The sequence below is a fragment of the Vidua macroura genome, chromosome 6 (assembly GCF_024509145.1).
Source record: "Vidua macroura isolate BioBank_ID:100142 chromosome 6, ASM2450914v1, whole genome shotgun sequence".
Taxonomy (NCBI): domain Eukaryota; kingdom Metazoa; phylum Chordata; class Aves; order Passeriformes; family Viduidae; genus Vidua; species Vidua macroura.
The window spans coordinates 36,072,710-36,096,979 of NC_071576.1; the positions used below are offsets into that span (position 1 = coordinate 36,072,710).

Genomic DNA, 24,270 nt, shown 5'->3' on the forward strand with positions numbered 1-24,270 from the left:
GCTTCAGTTCAAATTTCTAAAATTATGTCTTTTAAGAATTCCTGCAATCACTGTTGACTATAAAAGGGTCTCTTTACTGTGCTGGTCTGTTATAAGGTACAGTAAGCTCTCGGCCATGACTGGGGCTGTCAGGCATTACAACAATGCAGCTAAACAAATGCACACTAGTACCGGGAATAGGAACACTGAAAGATGTGGGCAAGCAGGATCATCACACTGTGGAAAACAGTAAGGTTTTAAGACTCCAGGGGCTAAAAGAGCACTCTGATTTCTTAACCTTTAATTAAAAAATCAAAGCGTTCTCCAGCACTCTCTGAATCTCCGGATTCAGAGCTCCCTGCCACTTACGTGACAGATACCTGCCCAATCTCCTCTTTTTAGCCACAGGGATTTCAGTGGAGGAAGGAAAGAGCAGATGGCTGGCATCAATACTGGATCAAATACAAAGTGCTTCCATTTCTGTAGTGGCTTATTTGTATCCTTACTAGCATTATAAAGCGCTTCCACTATGGGGCATGAGTGACATCAACGACATACGGACTCAGAGCAAAGTCAGAAATTTCCTAAAGATTCAGCCCAACAAGTAAAGAAGTCATTCAATAACAGCATGAGGAAAAGTGTTCTCTATTAAGAACCCTTACAAAGCTATTTTAAACTGTGCAAAAGACTCAGTTGTTAGTAAAACAAAGTTGAGGTCACTATGATTAAGTTCAATACTAAGAGAAAAACTAAAGTTTACACATTAATCCACCTGTAGATCGAATTCTATGAGTTTTAAGCAGATCAGAAGTATCCTGCACTTGCACAGTTTACTCTGCAAGTCCTGGAATATAAATATATTTTAATTGAAGTCATAACATTTTGATTCAATAATCCCACATTACACTTTGAACAGCTGTATTTGCTAAAGATACAGGCTATGTAATTGCTATTAACAGGAACAATAAGTCCTTGCAAATTGCGAAAAAAAACCCAGGATATAAATAACTGGAAGATCAGAAACTTACTAGAAAAGCTGATAAGATCATCTGCACTAAACACTTGACCATCTACAAAAGAAATCACTAAGCATGAAGGAAAAAATAAATTCCCTTACATTATATGGTTTTCACTTTGGAATGAAGGGCTAACGAAATAATTGTATCTTCAGTTACATGGATTCCATTAACCTGATTGTCTCACACCAAAGAAACTCCGAGACTGATGCTCCTTTACAATCCATAATGCATCTTGTCATCTAGTTCTAAGCCACTTTGGATGGGGCTCTGAGCAACCTGGTCTAGGGCAAAGTATGCCAGCCCTTGCCAGGGGGTGTGGAATGAGATGATCTTTAAGGTCCCTTCCAAAGCAAACCATTCTGATTTTGTGATAATGGATTCTAAAGCATTTTTTCACACCAGCTAGATAGTACTCTCTTATTTCAAGTAGGTTACTTCAAGTAGTCCAACTTCTGTCCCACAGCATCTGATGACATTACTATTTTCAACACACCTCCAAACAATAAGAACGAACATCCAATCTCTCTTCAGCAGGCTGACATTTGTTACACAGTTCTTCCCCATTTGGAAAAGATCTATGAATCCACCAAGGCAGAAAAATATTCTACCAGTTATTATACCACAGACAGATTTTTCCTGGGGAAAGTAGCTGAAGGAACTTGTGCATGAACAAACTTCACATTATTGGAATACTTACCATTTACGTAATACTCGGCAACAGTCAAAGCAATATATCAACACCAATTCATTCATCTTCACAACATGCGTCACTTGCAACATTTGTATTTCTAACAGGTACACAGAGACAAAGCGGCCTGTTTTGCACTAAAAAGCAAAAAGGCAACCAAGATGAGGTTATTCTTCTGTATTTCCTTTCTCTCAGTTTTGTCTACAGACTGCATTTGCAAAATGTCAGGTAAAACATCTTCATTTTGAACAGTTATACCGAATTCAGAAACTACTATAGAATACTACTTTTTATGTACGCTGCAGAACTGCCCCCAGCCAGAGGTAAATTTTAAGGCAATGTATATAAAAGTCACAAAGTCGTCTAAAGCACATGAAATTTCACTTACAGACATTAAAGGCTCTAACATTAAAATATACATGTCAGTGTCATAGCAGAGATCTCTGATACTCCACAGATGCAGTGTTCTATAATGCCTTTGCACTCTCCTCAAGCTCTGCCTGGAACTGCAGCCTAAGGGGAAGGGCTCTTCCACTTGCGTGTTGGTTGGGGTCTTAGACTTCCTTTTTTTTTTAAAGAAAATGACAACACTAGGCAGGTGTACTGCTCTTTTTGTCCATGGCTTCATTCCCTGCACTGTAGTACAGAAACCGAATTACAGCAATTTCTATTTTACATGGTTGCATGGCCTCAGAATCACAGTATAAGAGCACTAAAGAATGCATAAAGAGTATACTCTTTACACACTTACTCTGGCAATGTCTCTTTAAGGAACTGAATTACTATTATTCACTTTTTATTATACTTTTATTGAAGACAGCTAAATCTGGGAGAGGGAGATTTTAACATTACTTACCCGAAGAGGACTAGGACAGACGAGATAACCTGAGTCTCAGGTTAGTGCCTATCCTTTCAATCATATTTAGTCTCTTACTCAGTTTGAAATCCCATCCTAAGGTTGGCTAAAGTGCACATGAAACCTCTCCAAAACATTTCTTCCTATTTCAGCCCGCCCACGAGACCGTATGCCATGCATATTAATAAACTCAAGATACGCATACAGCAGTCAATGCAGGTTTATTGTGGATCTAAAAATATCATGCTAGCTTTTACTGGAGTTGTCATCTGTAAGACTTATGTGCACATACGCTAGCCTTGGCTGTGATGGTGTCCAGGGGATGCAGAGAAATTCAGGATACTAGGCAGACCTATTCAGGTGCAATCATGACATTGTTACTAATTTTGCCTAGGCATTAGATAATGCCGAAGAATCTCACCCAATTCCTTCCCTGCATGCAATTACAAAATCATACGAACAAAGAAGGGAAGGTATTTATTTATACCTATTAGTTGATTAACACTGATACAAGCTTTCATCTATTTGCATCACTTATGAGCACCATAAGCATAAAAGCATAAATTGGAATTAGAGAATTAAAAAAGGGGGCTCTAAAACCCTGTAAGAGTGCTTTCAGCAACTACCATGACATGTATATTCCTCCCATCTTTGCAACCACATTCCCAACCACCACTCCAAGGGAAAAGAATTTTTGTTCTTTTCCCACAACTGCAACATCTGAGATGCCACAAATAAGAAACAGCTTTCAGGCCCACAAGGAACGGATGCATTTGAACTGCACGTGATGCCTTGAGAGGCTACCTAAACAGAGGCTAGACAGTGTTAAAGGAATAAGATAGGTATTTATTAAAATTTAATAAATTTATTATTATTACATGTGTTCAGAGCTGACTCGTGCAGGGACAAGCTTCCACATCTTCCACTCCTTGAACCCTCTGACTGAATGTTCTGTTTTACCTGGACAAGTTAAGAGCAACCTGTACTGATTTTCAGCAGGAGGACAGCACACATCACAGCAGCTGGACTACAGGAACAAGGATTCTTTCAACAGACTGTGGAAAGGGCTCTGCCACTGCTCCCACTGCCCCTTCTGAGGGCCCCAGATGTCAGGGAGCACCATGGTCCCTGGCTACATGTTTTGACCTGCAGCAGCAAATGTCAGATTTCTGTCATTGAAGGGGTGAGAGGGGGAAGGGATGGTCAGAACCATCACACATTTGGTTGTAAATAATAAAGCCAGGTTTCACAGAAAAAAAAAATAGGGCCCAGAGTTTTTAAAAGGCAAACAGTATGGATGAAACTGGCAGTGTCATTTTTCCCTTTACATAAAAAGATACACTTTTTACATATCTTTTAGCTATTTACAGGGAGGAAAAACAAACAAACAAAAAAGAGCAACAGAAGTAAGCCTTGAGAGCTACGCATGAAGAAGGCTGATTAAAAAGAAAGGACAAGTACTAATTTGCACATAACTGATGACATTCACCTATTACAGTAGGTTAAATAGTTAAGTCAATGCTCTTCCTAAGTCTTGCACCACTTGTATTTGTGGCTTTGTTCTCTCTCTGTCTTACTGAAAATCTTGAACATTGCACAAAAGTTTCCCTTGCAGACAACACCTGACAAATCGGAGTCACAAAAGTAGTGTCAGAGCCACAAAAATGAACGAAAAAGCAGAAGGAAATTCACAGACATTGCTATCTGCACATCAGGCCATAAGGAAAAAAAAAGTTAGATAAAAGAATGGCTTTTACACATACATAGTTCCTGCAGGTAGCAGATTAAGTTTCTATTACTGCAGACGTTTCTAAACTCAGTGGCTCTGCTTAAGCAAGGTTTCCACACACTTCAGCTGTCTTCAGCTCACTTTCTGCAAGACTTGTGACCCTGGTGTTGGCATAAAGCTTCACAGTAGCACCAGTGTAGAGACAGGGATTATTCCGCCGAGCAGCACTTTCAGGGGCCTAGGGCCGAAGAATTCACGCTTTCAATTGAGGTCAAGCATGATAGTCGGTTTCCATTCGGTTTCCATTTGTGTTGCAACACACAAGAAGCTAACAAGTGAGAAAAGGGTGAGGTGACAAAAAAAAACTAGCAGAAAGGAGAAAATATCCTCAAACCACAAGTGTATTGGTCCCTCCAGATGCCTTTTCTCTTGCTCCTACATTTCCAGTAGATTTTGTCCATTTTCTAGAATGTGATGCCTTCCAGTTAAACATACTTAGTTCCACAAAGAGATCATGGTAATTCACACTGTTCCAAAAGACATGAACCACTCATCCAATTAAGCCACAATAAATAACTTCTTAGTGTGTCACCACCTTTTTTTTTAAGGTATCTTTTTGTAACTGGTAATTTCTTTCGTGTAATTTTTTTACTTATACCTTACCTGGTAATAATAAGATAAGATGTGGATATATAAAAAGCTACATCAAATAAAAAGAAGTAGTTTATAATTTTTTGTTATAGTTCTTAGCTCCCTTCCTTGAAGAAATAAAAGGTTTTCTAAAACATTTTGCTTGTATATATATATATATATATATATATATATATATAATTTATGCACAGATATTTGCATGGTAAAGAGGAATTAGCACTTTTTTCTTATATATGGAAAGAATGTTGTGTGCCAATTTTCTCAATATCACTGGGAAAACCGCTTATAGTTTCAAATATTGCAAATTGTTAAAAATAATTTGAAAAATTTCATACACTAAGCTCCCCTTAGTAGACATTGTATTTATAATGTAGACATTCAGTAGACATTGGATTTAGAAGTTCAAGTTTTTAAAAGCAGCAGCTGGAAAAACCCCATCTGTCAGTTCCTCAGCTCCCAGTATCATTTCACTAGCTCTCTAGTCAACTTCTAAAGTAAGTATATCTGCAGCTCCAATATTAAAAAGGGAAATTGCCTTCCACATTCTGAGTTTTTTAGCTTTTTATGCCTTAAGTACATAAAATGACACTTCTGGTGGTCTTTGAAAAACTGATTTAAAATAAAGACCATAGCAATACGTATACTTTGCTTGCCTAGCTGCATCAGTAAAAATTTCCTCAGCTGAATATGGACACATTTTTCCTGTTCCTTGTGGAGAACTAATTCTTCAGCAACAAAATCCAAGCCCTGTGTGTTTCTTGCTAATAACCTGTGTACTTACAACAGTACTACTGAGAGTGACTTAGCTGTTAAACTAAACTAGCCTAGGAATATTTTCCATCATCATCCTGGGAAGGAATGAAGGGAGATGTACACTTGTAAATGGTAAACACTCTCTTCCCTCTCCCTCCAAGTAAATAGCACACACATATACACAAAAGGCAAGGAAAACAATTAACCTTCCAACTCCTGATTTTTGGCTTCAATTCCCTAAAGTAGCTTCATGAACAAAATCGACATGTGGAAAGAATAATCCACGGTGACCAGCTTTGCTGAGGCTTGTGGAAAACTGGCCTGTGCAGCACAGCAAGCCCTTGCCAGAGATCTGCGGCTGCACAGACCTCAGCGAACGTGCACCACTAAAGCAGCACCATGTCCTTCCCAAGCATTCTGGAAAACCTCAGTGTTTAAAAGCAATCACTGACCATCTCTTCCATCCCACACTAAAATTTAAGAACCCCCTTTTCTTTTTTTTCCCAGTAAAAAAATACAGGCATACAATTACAAATGTATGCACTAACTTAAAGTCATGTTTTACTCTTTAAGGCATGCAACTTCATCACATGGCCCCAAAGACTCCTCTGGATTACTGGCACCAAGTCTGTCAGGAGATGCCATCAATTTATTTTAAGACGGACAGGTTGGTGTTTAAATCTACCAATTGCTTTCAGTTTGAAGCTGCTGTTTTGAAGCAAAATCCCACCAGTAACCACTCCCTCTTCATTAAATATTTTAAAATGTGAAAATTAAGGGATGGACAGTACTTCATTAAAGTATTTATTAAAGAACTCCCTCACCCATTAATTAAAAAGAAACCCCAAACCTGGGATGAACTTTTGCCGGATCCACTATTTTACAATCATAATTCCTTCCTGAAGCAGCAATTTCCGTAAGTGCTGTCTGCATATGATTTCAGCTCAGTGCTTTGCTTTATTATTATAAAATATTTTAGGATGTGCATCTGTAAGTACTAAGTATGTTCCAAATTTGAAATTTGTTTTTGTATCTTATTTTTCTGCATTTTGGAGGTAGCAAAACACTGGGTTTCCCCTGACAGGAGTGCTATACTCCCCAGCTCTTTCCAAGCATACTGAGTACCCCAGTTCTGTGTTACCCAGGTCCACTCACACTGCTGGAAAAGAACTGCTCCCAGACACTTCTGTAGGCATCTGGGCACCAATAAATTTTAATGTACATTGCTGTTTTAGCTCATGGCTGGTGTGTCCCTAGCTCATCTAGTTTTTCCAACTCACGGAGATGCTTATCTCATTCCCACTAGGCAGGAGTAGTGTTCTCCAATCACTGCAAGAAGAAACTAGTATAAGCACAAATTTCCATTTATAGATCGCTATTAAAAGGTTTCCTCTCTTGCTCAGGCAAACACTGGGCTCAGTATGATTACAATCCATCTGTGCATATATCTGTTAGAAAAGTTATTTCCTCTTATAGAGGCTTATATTTATTTAGCTGCTCCAGTACAGCTGTTCTAAAGCCACTTGGAGTCTAAAAGCATGCTTTTCTGATGTTGCATTTCCCAATGAAATGCCTCAGCTGCTGAGCAAGAGCCCGAGTGATAGCCTGAAGAAACATTATCTCTCAAAGGGTTTGTGTTCCCCCCCCCCCGCAGCAGAGCTCACCGTCCCTGCAAGTCACAGGCACCCGGCAGCTGCCCCCGCAGGCAGCCTGGCACGGCCCGACCCGCGCCTGCTGGGACAGCCAGGCCCCCCCGCCATCAAGTGAGGGCCCCCAGTCACTGAACACCCTGCAGAGGCAGGCCAGGCCTAGGTGTTTGCAGCACGAGCAGAGTCCTGCCCAGAAAGGCATTCTGGAATACAGTCATTCATGTAGGTCTTGAATGAGATTTTTTTTTTTTTTTTTTAAATAAACAGCCTCTTCTGTTGCTTATGCTGCTTTATTTGGCTTTTCTACAGGCTATGAATATACACAGCTTCATTTTCAACTTTTGCACTGGAAGGAAAGTCCCAAAATGATTAGTTATATAACTTTATAACAAAGTCACAAATTTATTAAACTAAGGTGAAAAGTAGCAGTGATAAGACTGAGGGGAAAAAAAAAAAAAACTCTTTGAAACTAATGTCCAATACACACTTCAGAAAAAAAAAAAAAAATCCATCAAAAATAAATTAACATTCCTGCCTCAAGGCCAATTTTTCCAGCAATTGTATTTAATAATAGTAAGGGACTGGGCTGCTGCTGAACAGATAAGCTGACATCATTCTAGAAACATGAGTTTTCCAGTTCTTCCTTTTCATATTACACAAAATTAAACAATACAAAACAAAAGAAAAAAAAAACAAAACAAAAGAAAAAACAAACAAACAAACAAAAAAACCCACCCAAAAACCAAAACCACCAAACCACCAAAAGAAAACAAACAAAACACCCAAACACACACAAAAAACCCACCATCACTTCTACTTATTAAAAAAAAAAAGATGGTGAAGGAGACACCTTTCAAGCAAAATGGTCTCAGTGAGTCCAGTCAGCTTGCCAAGTGTTAACATGTGCTTTATTTTATTTCTTAATCTGTTGGGTTTCTTTTACATTTTGCTTGTGTAACACAGAAAAGTCAAATCAGTGGTTCTTTCCCTTCAAAGTGATTGGTAACTCATCTCTTTCACAATTCAACATTTGGAAGAAATCTTGCAATGCTGGTGTGAGACTACAAGTTAATTGTGTGAATGAATAAAGGGATATGGAATAATTAAAAGTTACAAACACAACTTCAACTTTTCAGTAGGATGACTGCAAGTTTCATCAAGCAAAATGTTTGAAGTTACTTATTTCCAGCAACAAAATTGTTTTCAACTAAACTGACAGTTTAATTTTCAACTAAACAGACAACGCAGATGAGAATTTCTGATGGTGTCAGAATACTGACTATTGAAAGCCAAAAGAAAACCACCTTCTTCCATGACAAACTCCCTATTTACTCCATGCAACCTTGCATCAGCTCTCCAAATCAGGACCATAAGTAGTAGCTACAAAGAGAACACTACAAGAAAGCCTTCCTGTTTTCACTTTCTTATACACAGTGGGTAACAGTTTTGTGTAAATTAGTCACAAGCAGAAACCCTATAATAGGAAGGGCAAAGTGTTCACTTTGCAGTTGTTACTGTCAGTTTTTGATTTTGTCTGCTGGTCCTCTCTAGTCACATAGAGCAAAAGTAGTATCAGTTTCACAAAAAATACAGCTGTGTTTTTGAACATAAATACAACTTCTCTCAACTCCTTACTTCCTTACAATCCAATATTACCTGTGTGCAAGACTGCCCTGCCCTTCCTACACTGTAGCCTTTTGTGTCCACGACCAATCCTGAATCCAACCTATAGCTGTTCCAAGTGAAGGTTTAGTATTACAAAGGGTTACAAAGGGTTACAAAGAAGCTATCTAAAATCAAATATTTTCCCCCTTTTTTCATGCAAGAAAATTTCATACTCTTCAAATCTGTTGTAGGATGCATTAAGCCATTTTGTCTTGACAGACTAGTAGATTTTCATTAAAATATATCAACAATATGCAAAAATGTTCAGGGAGGAAAGCAAAGGGTTAAAACCTCCATGACAGTTGCTGCAAAAAAAAAATAGTAGCAAATAACTTGACAAAATATTCACAAAGTCTCCTGCATTCAAAGTCATTATGCTTTTCCCCTCCAGACAGGGTCAGTATGTCCTGCCAATTCATGAGCTCCCAAAAATAAACCAGTTGAGTAACTAAAGATGTCAATAGATTTTCACATTGCCTCCACAGATCCAAACTGTATGGCTTAAATGGTTACTTGTAAACAGCCAGGCATCCTACACTTAACCTAGAGCACTTTCCCAAGCAAATTCTGTCACTTACAGTTACTCTGCTAGAGCTGTCACTGAACAAAGAATATTTTTCCACCTCCATACTGTACTCTCATAAATCAAGTCACTCAGAAAGAACTGTCTTTTTAAAATGCTTTATAGCATGTAGCAAAATAGAGAACTTCTATTCATCTTCACAATAAAAAAACCCACAACAGAGCAGCTGAGAGATGTAAAAAATGCCCTGAACCCATGCTTCAAGGGAGAATGTTGATCCACCATTTTCTTTTCTTCCATCTTTGACCTTTTCAGTGACACTACCAAAACTACCCAACTGAGAAACAGAAAAGTATGAAATAACTCTGCATAAGAGGCAGACTGAAATCACCTAAGTGCACAGAACCAGGGAGATAATAATTTTGTTCACTGACATGATTGAAAGCCAAGTAAGTAACCTGGCTAGGGAAACTACTCAATCTGCTCCACACAGAAATTGAAGCACTCATTTCTATGCATGCCATTTCTGGAGTGCAATCCAGAAGCCTCCATTCCACATCTTAGATTTCTAGAAGAAACATGATAGGATTAAGCAGAGAACTAAAATTCAGGCTTTTAATCACAATGTCCAGGAAAAAAACAGTCAAGAGGGCCCATAGCAGATGCATATAGGCAAACATGTGTCTGCAATTCAATGAAAAATTGCTATTTCACCCAAGGCTTAAGTGCCTCTATCTGCTGGAGGTAAACAAAGGGTGCCAAAAACCATTTCTGAACAGCGATGCCAGCTGCTTCTCGAGGAGGTGTGAGAGGGTCTGGACTCCTCTACAAAGCCTGGTAACGAAACACTCACCCAGCCTTAAAGATGCAAATTCAGACTCACATACCGCACCTTCCCCTATCAGGAGGGCCCATCCATCAACTCTGTGTGGGGCAGAATCTCCATTTCTACTCCCATTATGCCACTGAGTGTTAGGTCAGAGTATGGTTTTGTAGCCTCTCGGTTGAAGACCATTACCTCGCCTTTAAACGAGGATGATAACATGGCACAGATGACTTAAAGTACTTGTCAACAGTGAGCTTGCAAGAAAAGGAAAAGACTGGAAACATTCTGTTGTTTTATGTCCCATGGCACCAGAAAACAAAGGCTTCCTGAATTGCATTTTGTTGTCTTCTCTTTCAGGTCTGCCTGCCTTTAGTTCTACTTATCCTATAGCTGTCTAACAGCTTGTAGATGTAGACTCGTGTATTAGATACAGGAAATTCCACAACTGGAATACCTAATGCTCTTCTGCATGAGGGCAAAGAGCATGACTTGTTCTAAGCTCAGGGTACCTGTTCCTTATTGCTGCCCATTTTAGTTTCCATATAAGCACCTTGTTGTGTCTAAGTATGAATAAAAGGCTCAATGAAATCATAAATCATCATTTCCCTTTAAGGGTGGGACACCATAGAAAGAACAATAAAAGCACTTCAGGCTACTAAAAGAGATTAAGAGCAAGACTTTACTTCAGATTTTAAAAGGCTATGCAAAGTCACTGCCTTCTTGGGAAGAGTATGGATGTGACTTCTTAAATATTTTAACCCAATTAATATGTTAGAAAGTTCCCCTAGGTTCAATTTCCAGGCTGTATTCCTGAAACAGATCTCCGTAAGAAGTGCTGGTACAGGCCTTATCACATCACTGCAATCGTCACTAGCAAATGAGATCCTCAAATTGCTTTTGACAAAAGGGACACCTATAGATTAATTAGCTTTCCAGACGACTAGGTGTATCCTGCACTTTGTAGTATATTATTCAAACTGAAGTGGTAAAAACCCTCAGTAAAACCATACTGCCTCATGCTGGGGAAGATGAAATAGCAAAGCCCTATAAATATGATGGCCTGGCAAAAGAATCAGAGAATACAGATATTGAGATGAAAACAAGGTTTGAAATACCAAACCTTAATCACTGAGCATCTCGAAAACAATCATATAGCCAAGCTGAAAGCAATCTCCCTTTCTGATGATCTAAAAGGTCAAATGGAATGTTCTGTATCACCCCCCAATGTATGGTTCATCCCACACCTGTAACCCTCCCCTGAAGTATCAGGTATCTGCAACCCCATTGGCCCAAGTCCCGTCCCAGCCCACCTTGAAGCCCCCTGATAAGGTGTGGCCGAGGCACCGGACGCTCTCTTGGACCTTCCTTTTGGGACACACACCTGGCACCCTCTCTCTCTCTCTCCCTCTCTCTCTCTTTCCCCACTCTCCCTGGGCCTGCCACGAGTTGCGGCCGGCAACTCCAAGCAAGGCCCTTCACCCTTTACAATAAACCATATGTTCTAAAGACCTGGCTTCAGAGATCCCTCATCACCACCCATCCAAACCGTCCAGGAGCCCAGCAGTCCCCGCAGCCTCAGAAAATTAAAGTAAAACTGTAGACTTATCTATGCAGCCTGAGACCAGATGCAGTCTTTTTTATTAATGCTCGTCATGTGAAGTTGTCCTGGTTCCAGCCAGCACAGGATTATTTTTTGTAGCAGACATGAGGGCCATAGCTAGGTCATGGAGGTTACTCTACACCATCTCATGTCATTTCTGGGATGGAGGAAAGGGACATTCTTCTAGGAAAAAGGTGACTGCTGAAATTGTAATTTCCTTCTGGTAAGAAAATGTGGCAGAGGGAGCCATCAGCTATTTTGCTGCTGTTACTGCTCCTTTTCTTATCTCATTGCTGTTTCCAGTAAACTGTTCTAAGCTCAACCCATGATCTTTGCCTTTTGTGCCTCCAATTCTCCTCTTCAGCCCATCAAAGTGGGAGAGGAGGGGAAAAGAGAGAGAACCAGTGTGTGGTTTGGAGAGTGGGGGCACTAGACTAGGGAGTACCATTCCTAAACCTTGACAGAAGAGCAGAAGAAAAACATCTTATGCAGGTTTGAATTATACTCAAAATCCCTCTTCAGCAGATCTCAAACTCAAGAGAATATAGAAAACTGGTTTTTTTTTTTTTTTTTTGTTTCATAAGAAATTATCTTTCTGTATTTGACACCAAAGGGTTGCTGCAAACATTAATGCCATCTCTGCTTTTCAGCTGAGTAACATGTGAACCACTGAGTTTTCTTGTTTGCTTTTTGTCACATGGTCTTTGGAGTGTGCTATTATGGTAGTATACAGGCTGAAGTAAGCATTTACACTTTGAGATCAAAATTCCAAATATAGTTTAAATACAAATATCTCTCATGAAGGAAGTATTAAGAATTTCTAAATCTAAGTATCTTCCTATATTGGCACTTTTTTATTTTGTGTGAGCATGAGAATGTAGTTTTGTGAGTTGTCTTTGTCATTCTTCCACAAATATCAATAGGAACTTGATAGTACTATAACAATAGAATACTGCTGATCAGGATTGGAACAGACTATTGATTTATCACCACTGGGGAAAAAGAAACACTTCTCTTAAGAAAAAAGTAAAAGCCATTTCAACATCACTTTAGTCAGCACAGAAGCAGCATCATCTTGCCGACATGGATGTTTTAACATCAATTCCAAGTATCAAACACACTGTCCCTTTAACTAAATAGCCATGTATATGTGGTCAAGCAATTGCAGGTGTTGACAAGTATTTGGGCCACTGCCCTTGCTCTCGTACTTGCCTAATGATACCTCTGACAGAGGTGCCTAGCAAAGAAATCCATAAAGTGGCTAAAAAGCAGCAGTGCAAGCAGGTGGCCAATGAAGGGTCTCAAGCCTTGCTCTATTGCCTCTGTATTAGAAATGCATTTGCTTTATGACCAGTCCACCCCAGCTTCATCTGTCTCCTGTGCTTAAGAATTCAGCAAATACCTGTTTATGCCACTCTCAGACTCAAACAAACAAGATCTGCCCCATGGCATACATGTGGGCACAGGTAGGCTAGTTCATTTTAAAATGCCAGGAGAGATTACCTGAATAAGGAAACTGAATTTTCCAGTGTGCAATTTTTATCAGTAGTAATTATTATTATTATTAAAGAGCTCTTCCAGGTGCAGAGAAAAACTTTACAAATTGAGGCTTCAAATCTGCATTTCTTTTGCTAACAAAGCGCTCTGAATTTTAATTTCCTCTCTAAAGGTAAGGTAACTAGGTTTATTTATATTGCAAATTTTAAAAAAGCCCAGATAGCTTTGTTCATCTTTTAATAGAAAAATATCATCATTGACATCAATAAAGCTTCTTGCAGGGCAGCCCCTTATTCACTGTTAACAAGTGCAAACCCTGAGTGTATTAACAGCTATACCATACTTCTCAGGTTTTTAATTCTTCAATCCTTCAAGTGTTTATTCTTTACATCTCAAATTCAAAATTAAAATACATTGTTTATAAGGAGCCTCGCATTCTTTTTGTATCTTCTTAGGGAATAAAAGGTCTTTTTAACACAGATCAAATTTTTCTACAGAAATATTTACAGTACATTTGCTGCAGAAAGAAAGCTGCAATAGCAAAATAACTCGTAACATACCTGAAATATTTCGCTTTTGTCAAAGAAAAAGGACTAAACCAAGGAGGAGTCCCATACTTCAAAAGGAAAGCAGTTCCCATACTTCAAAGGGAAAGAAATGTCTTAAATATCCTTTTACGTCTTAAATGTATTTAGAAAATCACGATAACGAAAGACCACTTCAATGCTGAAATTATATCAGAAGAAAGTGAGGCCGATAATCAAATGCAATATTTTGCATTTGATATTAAGTTGTTTACTTACAATCACACCCTTTATGTGCAAAGGCTTTCTAGTTAGTCAAGGAGGACAGCTTAAGCCCCTAATAACCAGAATGCCTAAGGGTACAGTAATGCTTCACTAGTATGACAGAAGTCTAGCTTTTGTTTTTAATATATTCCTTTTTTTCTCCAGAGGCATCTCAACAACCCTTAAAACATGTTCATTTAAACAAATATTGTTTGGAAAGTCCACATTATTTACTCATATATACTTATATTTTATAAAGATTTGAAAATACTATAGCTTTCCATTTAAAAATCCAAATAAATTTGTATTATTAATTAAATGGATACTATAATTGTCCCAAATATATAGCATGTCTCGTGCAGGATAACATCTAGAGTTTATTAAAAAAAAGATTCAAAGAGAATAATTCAACTCAGAATTTTCAAAGTCATGAAATCAAACAAAATCATAGGGGCAGTCAGATTTCTCTGCCAGTTTCACATATGTGATTATTTGGGATCCTAAGTTGTCATCATTGGAATCTCCTAAAGCAGTCAGAATGTCTTACAGCTGTGGCTCTCTCTCCTCCCACCAGGAATTTGGCAGTGCTGGGATTTTGTTCTCAGATGGTATAAAATCAAATTTAAATAGGAAAATATTTTGTTAAATTCTTCTCTACCCAAGTGCAGTAATTTTCCACAAACACAGCAAATTCTCCTTTCAGGAAGTGCATGAAAAAATACATTATGTAGAGAGAAATAAAAGCCCAAAATCAAGACAGTTTAAACTCCCAAGATCATTGTTAAGGATATTATAAAACTGTAAACAATAATGCAATTCTTGACAAATTACCAGGTGACATATGCAGGAGTTGAAAAGGAAATGCTCAAGGAAACCCAGGTGTACACAGGCATAGCAGGTAAGGCCGCACCTAAGCATACATGATTAAGTCAAGTTTGAAATCTTGCAACATCCTCATGAAACCTGGGATCCAAACAAAAATGCACTTTTACCTATGAACTACACCATAACAAGGGTATTGGAGATTATTCAGACTTCTGGGACTTCTTTCAACTTTGGACCTCATTACGATGCACAGCGCAGACAAGGTGACAAGCATTTCAGCAGGCTGACTGCCCCACAACATGCAGCTCCACAGAACAACAGCTTCTGGTTTGTCCATGCTGAAGGGAAGCAGCCACTCTGATAGCTGGGAATCCACCATACAACTCAGTACCACAGCCAGGCTGCAAAACCAAACCAGTATTTCAAAAAGTCCTACTAGTTACAAGCCCTTACAACTCCTGTTCTCTGAGGAACTGAGTTATAAAATGAGATACGTGAGTGTATATAACAAAGTGCGTGTACATATAAATATACATAAACATTTAATGTGTCTTCCTAAAATAAGTGACAGGAGGATAGGAGGATATACCAATATATATTGTTGTACTGTAATCTGTCCTATGATGGGGAAAGCCAAGCAACTGAGAACCAATGTGAGAAGATAACAGGCAGCAAAGAAAAAACAAAGCATGACACTGACTTGATTCCTCTTCTGTCTCTTTACATCCCAGCTCTGTACATGTAATGTATCAGTAATGTATTTAGTAAAAAAGATATCAGAACTGTTTCTCAGTTTACTATTTCAGGTACTAACAGCATTTAACTTGTTTCAATCCTTATCAATGCTAAAGTCAAACTATAAAGAAATTAAACATTAATTGTCACTAATTAAGGGTAAAAAGGAAAATATTATTCTATGCTTTGCTGTAAGCCCTTCAAAATGTATTTAAGAACAAATAAAAAATTAAAACACACTGAACACTTTGCCACACCCTCCCAATCTAGCTTTTCCCAGTTCTCAACTTCTTGATTAACACCAGCCATCAATTCAACAAGGGGCATTCATGTAATTTACTTGTACATAGAAAGAACATTAATATTGGGGTATGTGCATTTCAGAAAATATCTGTACATCATATTATATACAGATTAATGAATTATATTAAATTAAGCCTTGTTATCTGGTGGCTGTCAGTTGCACAATATACAATAAAAAGCATCAAAAGAGCCTGAAAAGCAAAGAATTAATTACCAAGATTATCTTTGCATCCACATTTGAATGGTTGCTCCTAAATACCCGGTCTGCATTCAAAATGCATGCATTCACATTTTTTGCTAGTGTGCAGAGTAGAGCCTTCCCTCATAACTTTTTCAGTCACTGGAGTCGATCAGCAGAGCACTAAGGGCTACAGTTGGAGACCGCTCAGAAACAGGAGCTGTGCAAAGTGAAGTTGTGAAGTGCTCCTTGAGCAGCCTCCTGCTGCAGGCACATGCCATTTGTGCGCTGCCAGCTGCCGGAGCTTCCACACAGAATGCAAGTGGCTGCTACGCAGCTACAAAAACTTACATTATTACTTGACCAGCCACCTCATTTTTAGGCACTTGTGTAACGCATAACGAGGATTTCTTAGTTTGAAGGCTCAAATCACACCAGGAGAACTTGTGATTCAAAGTACAAGCAACTCCAGTCTGATATAAAGCTCTCTGCCACACTTGCAATTATTAGGGAAGGTCCTCAGGATATTTCCTTGAATTAGCAGTTCATCCCTCCTATTTACAAATTGCTCAGTGACAAGTCTTCCCTTTGGATGTGACTCATGAGCCTTGGTTTGCTTGTGCCAGAACCTGCAGCTTTTTGGACATGTATTGCAAAACCTCACCGCCAGAGCTCCTGCCTTCCTCACCTCCCCATTTCACAAAAAGTGGTTTACTTCTCACTTCATGTCTCTTAGAATGTAACTAATTGCACTGGAGACAATATTCATATTTACTATATTTCTTTTTAGCATAAACTGTAATTTACTCTAACCAGTACTAAGATTTTACGCAACGCTCCAGACAAAAAAAACCCAAAAAACCAAAAACCAAAACAAAAACCCCCCCCACACACACAAAAACAAACAAACAAACAAAACCCCCCAGTGTTTTGGTACTTTGGGTGTTTTATTTTTTATTATGGGGGGAGTGTTTAGAAAAAGTGAAACAAAAAAAAATCAGCTCTTATCAACATTCTTATTGCACAATCTGATCAGTAGGTTAAAAAAAGTGTTTGCTAAACGTTTACCTAAGATCAACAGAAAACTTTGTAAGTTTCTTGAGTAGAAGTCCTTCAAGAACTGCTAAGCATATAGAAAATATATACACCTTTGCAAACGGGGCCACAGGCTAGATAGATTTCCACTCTGATTCATGGCAGTCCCTCTTGTCTCCTTACATGTCTGGGCACACCTCCACACACACACCACCAAGGTGGTCATCTCCAAAGAAAGGCTGCATGTCCTCAAATCAGGGTCAACTTAAGGGCTTGATTAGCAGCTTGACATAAGAGTATCATGAAAGGGATGACGGGCTTGAAAATATCTCCTGTGGTTCTGCAGCCACCACTGACAGGTGACCATAAGAGTGAAAATGCAAAAATGTAAACTAACATTTGGAGCATTTATGCAGGTTTTTGAAAAGCTTGCATTGTGCTACAGCCCTCATCATTTCATATCACCACTACTCACATGCACCTGGATGGGTTAAAGGCTAGCACAGCTACACCTCTGTTTTGCAAGCATGCACACAAATGTATATATATCTATGACTAATTCCACTGAGAACCACAGGACAACTCAAGGACGTGCAAGTTACCTACTCCTTTGTATGTAAGTCCAAAGAATCCTGGCCAAAAACTCTCTCCTACCACATAGGTTGTGAAAACCAAAAGACTTAGCATAAGGAATGACTATATTGTAACACTAACACAAATGATTCAAGAAATCTTTAAGAACTACTCCAGAGGTAATTCTGACATTAAAACATCCAGTATAACATAGATTGTCAAGTTAGTCAAGACATGATGTACAACTTCAAGAAAAATCTACAAGTAGAACATCACAGTAATGCATGTATTAACATATTTGTTTCATATGTTCTATTAAAGCAAAATGCTCCAATAAATTTACAGAGGGATCAGTAAGATTGTTTGTCAAATGACCAAAAAAAAAAAAAAAAAAAAAAAACAAAACACAAAAAACACTGTCAGCAGATCCCTTCATTCTTCATTAACAAAGCCACATATATTTTACATGAAGTATTTTCTTGACAACCTGAGGAATACCAATAATATGATCTATGCCTTCAGCTAAAATCTGTTTTAGTGGAACACCAAGAAATTTTAAAGCAGCTTTCCATTTTTATAGTACTTTTCATTGCAGTGCTCAAAATACTTTACAAGCCTTTGCGGCATTTATTAAGACATCAGCTATAACAGCTGAAGATAACACTTCTAGAAAATTGTCTCTAATGTTAGAAAGGCCAGTCTCTTGAGCACCAGATCCGAAATCTTTCAGATCTGATAAGTCATTCATTCCAAGTACTCTCAAAACTCAGCTGATAAAAATAACAGGTGACCAGCATTTCTGAAAAAATAAATCTTAGGGACCTTAAGTTGTACCCACAAGAATTTTAGTATAATTATGATGTTCTTTAAAGTCTTAGTTAAAAGCCTTGCTAATACAGTGTCAGTGGCACACTTTCTTAGCGTCTCATACTATCCCTCAGCCAACACTGCCTACAAGATCACTGAACCAGATGCAACTTTTGAATTAAAGTTGAAAAAGCATGCTCTGAGCAAATATCTGATCTGCTAGTTCTTTCAGGCTCTAAGTTTTGTGGCCTGACACAGAAACTCTCCCCAGTGCTCTTCTCTCCATTTACAAGCTAGCTAGCTAGCTAAACTGCAGTTGCTTATTTTAACATAGGTCTTTTTCCCACACCAGCACACAAAAAATTAGACCAGAGCAAGAATTACACTAAATGTGCAGGACTGTAGCAAACCTGCTTAGATTTCACCTTGTATATAATCACTTTAGAAACATGAACCCACAGATTCAATGAGCTTTCAATTTCAGTCTGCTGTGATTTCAGAAACTACTAGTGGCGTTACTGCTGAGTATTTCAGATCTCTGATTTCTACGATCAGCCTCCCTCCACTTCTCCTATCTTCCTCTTCTAAGTCTATGAAGAAGTCAGTCTAAGTGGAACGTGGCAGTTGACTGCAGAACACATTCTCTTTTTAGCATTTGCAATGCAAAACTAGGTTTTGTTCGGTACAGAAATCTTGCACAATAGCCTGTGTATACGTATTCGTTCCAACAATGCTGTCCTATGCAATCACTCTGTAATTACACACAGTCATAAAGCTGCTGCTGTTGCTGCTTGGAACTGCAGTCTCGCCCTCTAAACAACCTAATAGTCTCTGCATTAGGACATTTCTTTTTCTCTCTTCCCCTCCCTGAACTGCTTGCTCCAGTACAGACGGCCTTCACACTAAGCTCAAAACACGTAGTCGGAATGAAATCAAGTTATTATTAAAAAATTAGATGTTTCTAAAAGAATGTAAAGTAAATTTCTGTTGAGCAAATAGAATATTTCGCTAATTCTGCAAGCTGCAATCACACAAGACTTTACAAACCAAAAATAAATCCTGCTTACGCCTGTTAAAAAAAAACCGTAAGTATTATATAAGACTCTCACATACGCGCGTAGGTGTATTGTCAGCTTTTACTGCTAAACTGCAACGAATCGGTCTTTTGCAGTTGCTGCCAGAAAAGATCTGTACACTTGAGAGCACGGGATTTTCAAAAATTATCTAACAAATTCCTCCCCACCCCCCTCCACTGCGTAAACCCCAGCAGAGCGATCCGACCCTCGCCACGATGCGCGCTCAGCGGCTGCCGGGACTCGGCGGCTCCCGCGCAGCACCCAGGGCCCCGCACACGCCGAGCTGCCCCGGCTCCGCCGCGCCGCGAGCAAAGAGAACCTCCCCCCGCCCCAAACCGACCCCCCAAAAGTCCATCCGCAGGCAGCTCACCCGGACACAGACACATCCTGAAAACGGTGCAGCAGCCTGGCAGCCGAGAGGAAACCCCTCTGGAGCGCTCGTAACAACTCAGGGTAGGGCAAGAGGCGATGGCTCAGCAGCCGAGCCTGGGCCCCCGCAGCAGGCGGGCCGGGAGTGCCGCTGCCCCGGCCCCGTGGGGCTGCGCGGCCCGGGCGCGGAGCCAGCCGCCCTCGTCACCTCCACAGGTACTTCTGCTCCTCATCCTGCACCCAGCACCCACAAACAAAGCACGCACCACCACCCACAAAAGCAAAGCCCCAGGAAAGACACCCCCTCTCCAAAATGGCAGGAAAACGGAAGCAAATCGTGCAAATTAAAAAAAAATTAATAATAACCGCGCGGAAAACAGGAGAAGGAAGAAAGAGAACGTGCTGGCTCACCTGCGCAGCCAGGCGCCGCGGGCGCCGCGGGGGAACGTGGAGCGGCTGTTTGCAGAGGGGGGCGGGAGGGAAGAAGGAGGAGGAAAAAAAAAAAAAAAACAAACTTTGTTTCTTTCTCTCCGGGACTCAGCGAAAGCGTCACTTCCTAGTGCAGTAAGCGGGGAGGTTCCCGGGCCCGGGCTCCTCAACTCCTCCTCCCGCCTTCCTCCTCCTCCCTCCGCGGCGCAGCTTCCCGCCGGTCCTCAGCGCCTCATCCCGGCACGGGCCTGGGCCCCCTGCCCTTTTCCACAGATCTCGGCTTGACCTTCTGTGCTTGGCTGTCGCTGCTGTTGGCAACGAAGGAGAGGAAATCCTCGACGAGTGAGGGTCGGGCAGAGAGTTTGCAGCATTGATTTGAAAGCCAAGTTCTGCAAAATACTGCCGTGTCCAATACCCGGCGGAAAGCGCCGCTTTGATGCCCCGAGTTCACAGCCAGGCTCTTCAGCAAGATAAGGCTTCGTGTCCTTTCTCTCTAAAGAAAAAGAAACAAAGAGCTTTTGGTTTTTAAGGAAACCCGTACCAAAGGAAAACATGTTTTTCTGTTTCCACCTTTCAGTCCCTTTTCTCACTTTTTCAGAAGAAAAAAGTGAAAAAAAAAAAAGGGAAGGGAGAAAGTATGTTAGTCTAATGCAAATCCTCAGGTCATGTCTATATTGTTGGCTGTTTTACCAACACCTGAAATTTACTTTCACAATAACTCATACTTCTGAGGTTTCTAAAAATGTCCAGCTCCTTTTCTGGAATATGGCTTCCTCTGCTGCCTTGGTCTGAGAATAAAAAACACAGTGTGCTGACAAATGTAGGCTACTCTATCCTACTAAGGCAGGAAATAAAGAAGCTGCTTTGTCATTGCTCCCTCTGTAGACGGCTCTGCTACTCGAGTTTGTTAACAATCAATGAAACTTTTAGATGATAAAATAACCTTTAGACAGCATTCTCAGATTAGACTCACATTCAGTGAAATGTCGAGCAACGTGAAAGTGCCAAACGTTTTTCTCCAATGTGCACGTTGCCACGTGTTTACTTGCATCCAGGCTCAGATCATTCAGTGCACACAGCAGTATTGCTGGACTTTGGGTTTTTTTCCAGACCAGCAGAGTAGTTTCCCTTCCAGCATGTATTGCCTTATAGAGTGAAATATAGATGTAATTTTTGCACTGCTCACTGTAGTTCATGTTTCTTTCACAATAGCTCCTTGCAGAACTTTTTACCAGGGAAGCTCAAGATGTGTAGAAACAGGAGCCCAGAGAAGTGACTTGCCTATGACTACAGATGCATAACCAGGTTACTCTAATGAGTCCCAGGTCAGCAGTCTAATTACCACACCCAATCTTTTCCTGTCATGGTGCAGAGGATAACAGTGAGACACATGGTGGTGAAGCGCAAAACAGTAGCCACAGGTACTACTGGTAAAGGTTTTTTTCTTTCACAACCAGAGGTATCATTTGATGCAACACTGTCTCAATAGGACCTTCAAGGAAAACTCTGCTATAGCACCATTAATACATTTGCTCTTCCAAACTCATGATAGACAGGAACAATAGGTCAATAGCTATTTAAATCAATACAGAAAGAATATTCCCAGATGTTCACAAATTACCTAATATGTAAAGCAAACATAAATTATTGAACATATAATAACTAGCTGTAGTCAAAGGCATACAACTCATTAATTAAATTTGCCCTAATAAAGATTGAAAAGAGAGATTCAATAAACTGGAGTTATTTCCTCTCTGTTATGTTAGGCAATCGGTGCCTCCCATGAAGCACATCAGATATTGAGATTGAAGTTACTTACGTCAGCTTTCATTGGGGGAAGAACAAACCCAACCAAAAATAAACCTGAACCCCACCAGTCTTCTGTGATTTTAAATCATGTTCTAACAGCAAAGTGCATCTCTTTGTTCCAGACAGAACAAATGCATGTTGTACTTCACCTGTTTGGAGGCTGGGAGTAAAATGATGAGCAGCATTTGTGTTTCACAATACTTAATCACATAAAAGCAGCAGACAATGGCAGAAACGTCATCATCCAGCTACAGAAGCTAACATTGCACAGAGCAGGGAGTGTGCTTTCTACCCTGCTCTAGGAGATATTTTAACTTGTTGGGTTTGATATTTCCCTCCTAAATAATGTACCAGGTAGATAGGAATGCTGAGCCAAAGACAACATAGTAACCACAAGGACAAAGCTGAAACACACTGTAAGATGCAAAATCTATAGGAAAGGATGACTGTATTTCCTAAACATACCAAATGGGATGAGAACAAAAACAAGCAAGCAGGTAGGTACACCAACTATTTTATGGATCTAAAATAGAAGAAATACTTCAAAGACATCATGATGTTTATAGAGCTGTATGTTAGTGTTTACCTTACCAAGCAATAAAAGTTCTATGAAGTATTTTGTAAGGATTTTACATTTATACACTCTCCAATTGTTCCTCCATTTGTCACATTACATGGTCCTTACATCTTCTCCAGAACCAGCCATCATAATTTTCTTCTTTTCAGTAACAGCTTTTGCTATGCGTTTTAAAAGTTTTTCTTTCTCCTTTTCTCAGCATATGCTGAGACTACATGATGGCTGCACTTCTATCAGCTTTACCGTGACAAAACTTAATACACACGCATTCCCTGTTACTGAAGGAGATTGGAAGATCTCCTAGCTATCAGCATATAAAATCTTCGTTTTCTTTGGCTTGTACAGACACATCTTGTAGTGTAACAACATCGACCCATATCATTAATATACTGGATTGCACTGAGTCAGAATTTGGATTAAAGACTATGCTTTGCATACTTAAGTTTGCAAAACCGAGCCACAGGCTCAGTAGGTGGCACTCTTTTCACCGTGTCAGAGTAGAGCCGAGGTCCCGTCCTCTTTGTAATTCTCAGGAGCTGAACTTGTGCTCCAGTATGATGGGAGACATTATGGAGCATTACTTCTCCCTGAAATTAGGTATAAAATGAAGGTCTTAACCACTATAGCTAATAAAAAAATTTTACACCCTTTTTAATAGGAGTTTCAGATTCTAATAAGCCTAAAGCTTCCACCTCATAATCACACTGAAATTTCCTCTAAAATTTCAATAGGATGTGATTTTTATTTAAAAATATTAATGTCAGCATAAACTAGTAATTAATAGCTGCAGTGTTTATCCCATAAATATATTCAATGCTCAGAGGCAGGGCTGCTTCTAGACAAGCCAGAGAATAGACTGACAGGAACCACGTGAAGTTAACACAGACTAACACAAAGCCCTGCACTTTGCCCAGACTGACTTGCCAGTGCACAGGCTGGGACTGGCAGGACACTCAGTGCCACTGAATAAGATTTGGGGGTCCTGGTGGACAGTGGGATAAATACCAGGCAGCAATGAAGGTTCACACCATCCTGGTCTCTATAAAGAAAATCTGAGCTAGGTCAAGGGAAATTACTATTTCTCTTTACTCATCATTTGGTAGCCTGTGTCTGGGATACTTTGTGCAGTTTTGGGCATCCCAATATAGAAAAGATGTTAATAAACTGGAGCCAGTAGAAAGTCAAGATGGTCAGAGGCCGGAAGAGATGTCCTCAGCAAGGAGAGGCTGATGGAAACAGAGGTCATTTCAACCAGCTAGTGAGGATAGTGAAACAGTGATCAACACCATCTGATTTCACTGTTGATCTTGCTTTGAGCAGGAGACTGAACT

The 24,270-nt window shown here is 39.7% G+C and overlaps 1 protein-coding gene across 1 annotated transcript in view; it reads right to left on the reverse strand.

Moving 5' to 3' along the window:
- MIDEAS (mitotic deacetylase associated SANT domain protein) overlaps positions 1-20,599 on the reverse strand; it is a 54,442-nt gene extending 33,843 nt beyond the window's left edge. The window contains exon 1 of the mRNA XM_053979291.1: positions 20,536-20,599. The gene's annotated coding sequence lies outside the window, so the exon portion shown is untranslated. The remainder of the gene's footprint in view (positions 1-20,535) is intronic.
- Positions 20,600-24,270: the final 3,671 nt, after the last annotated feature.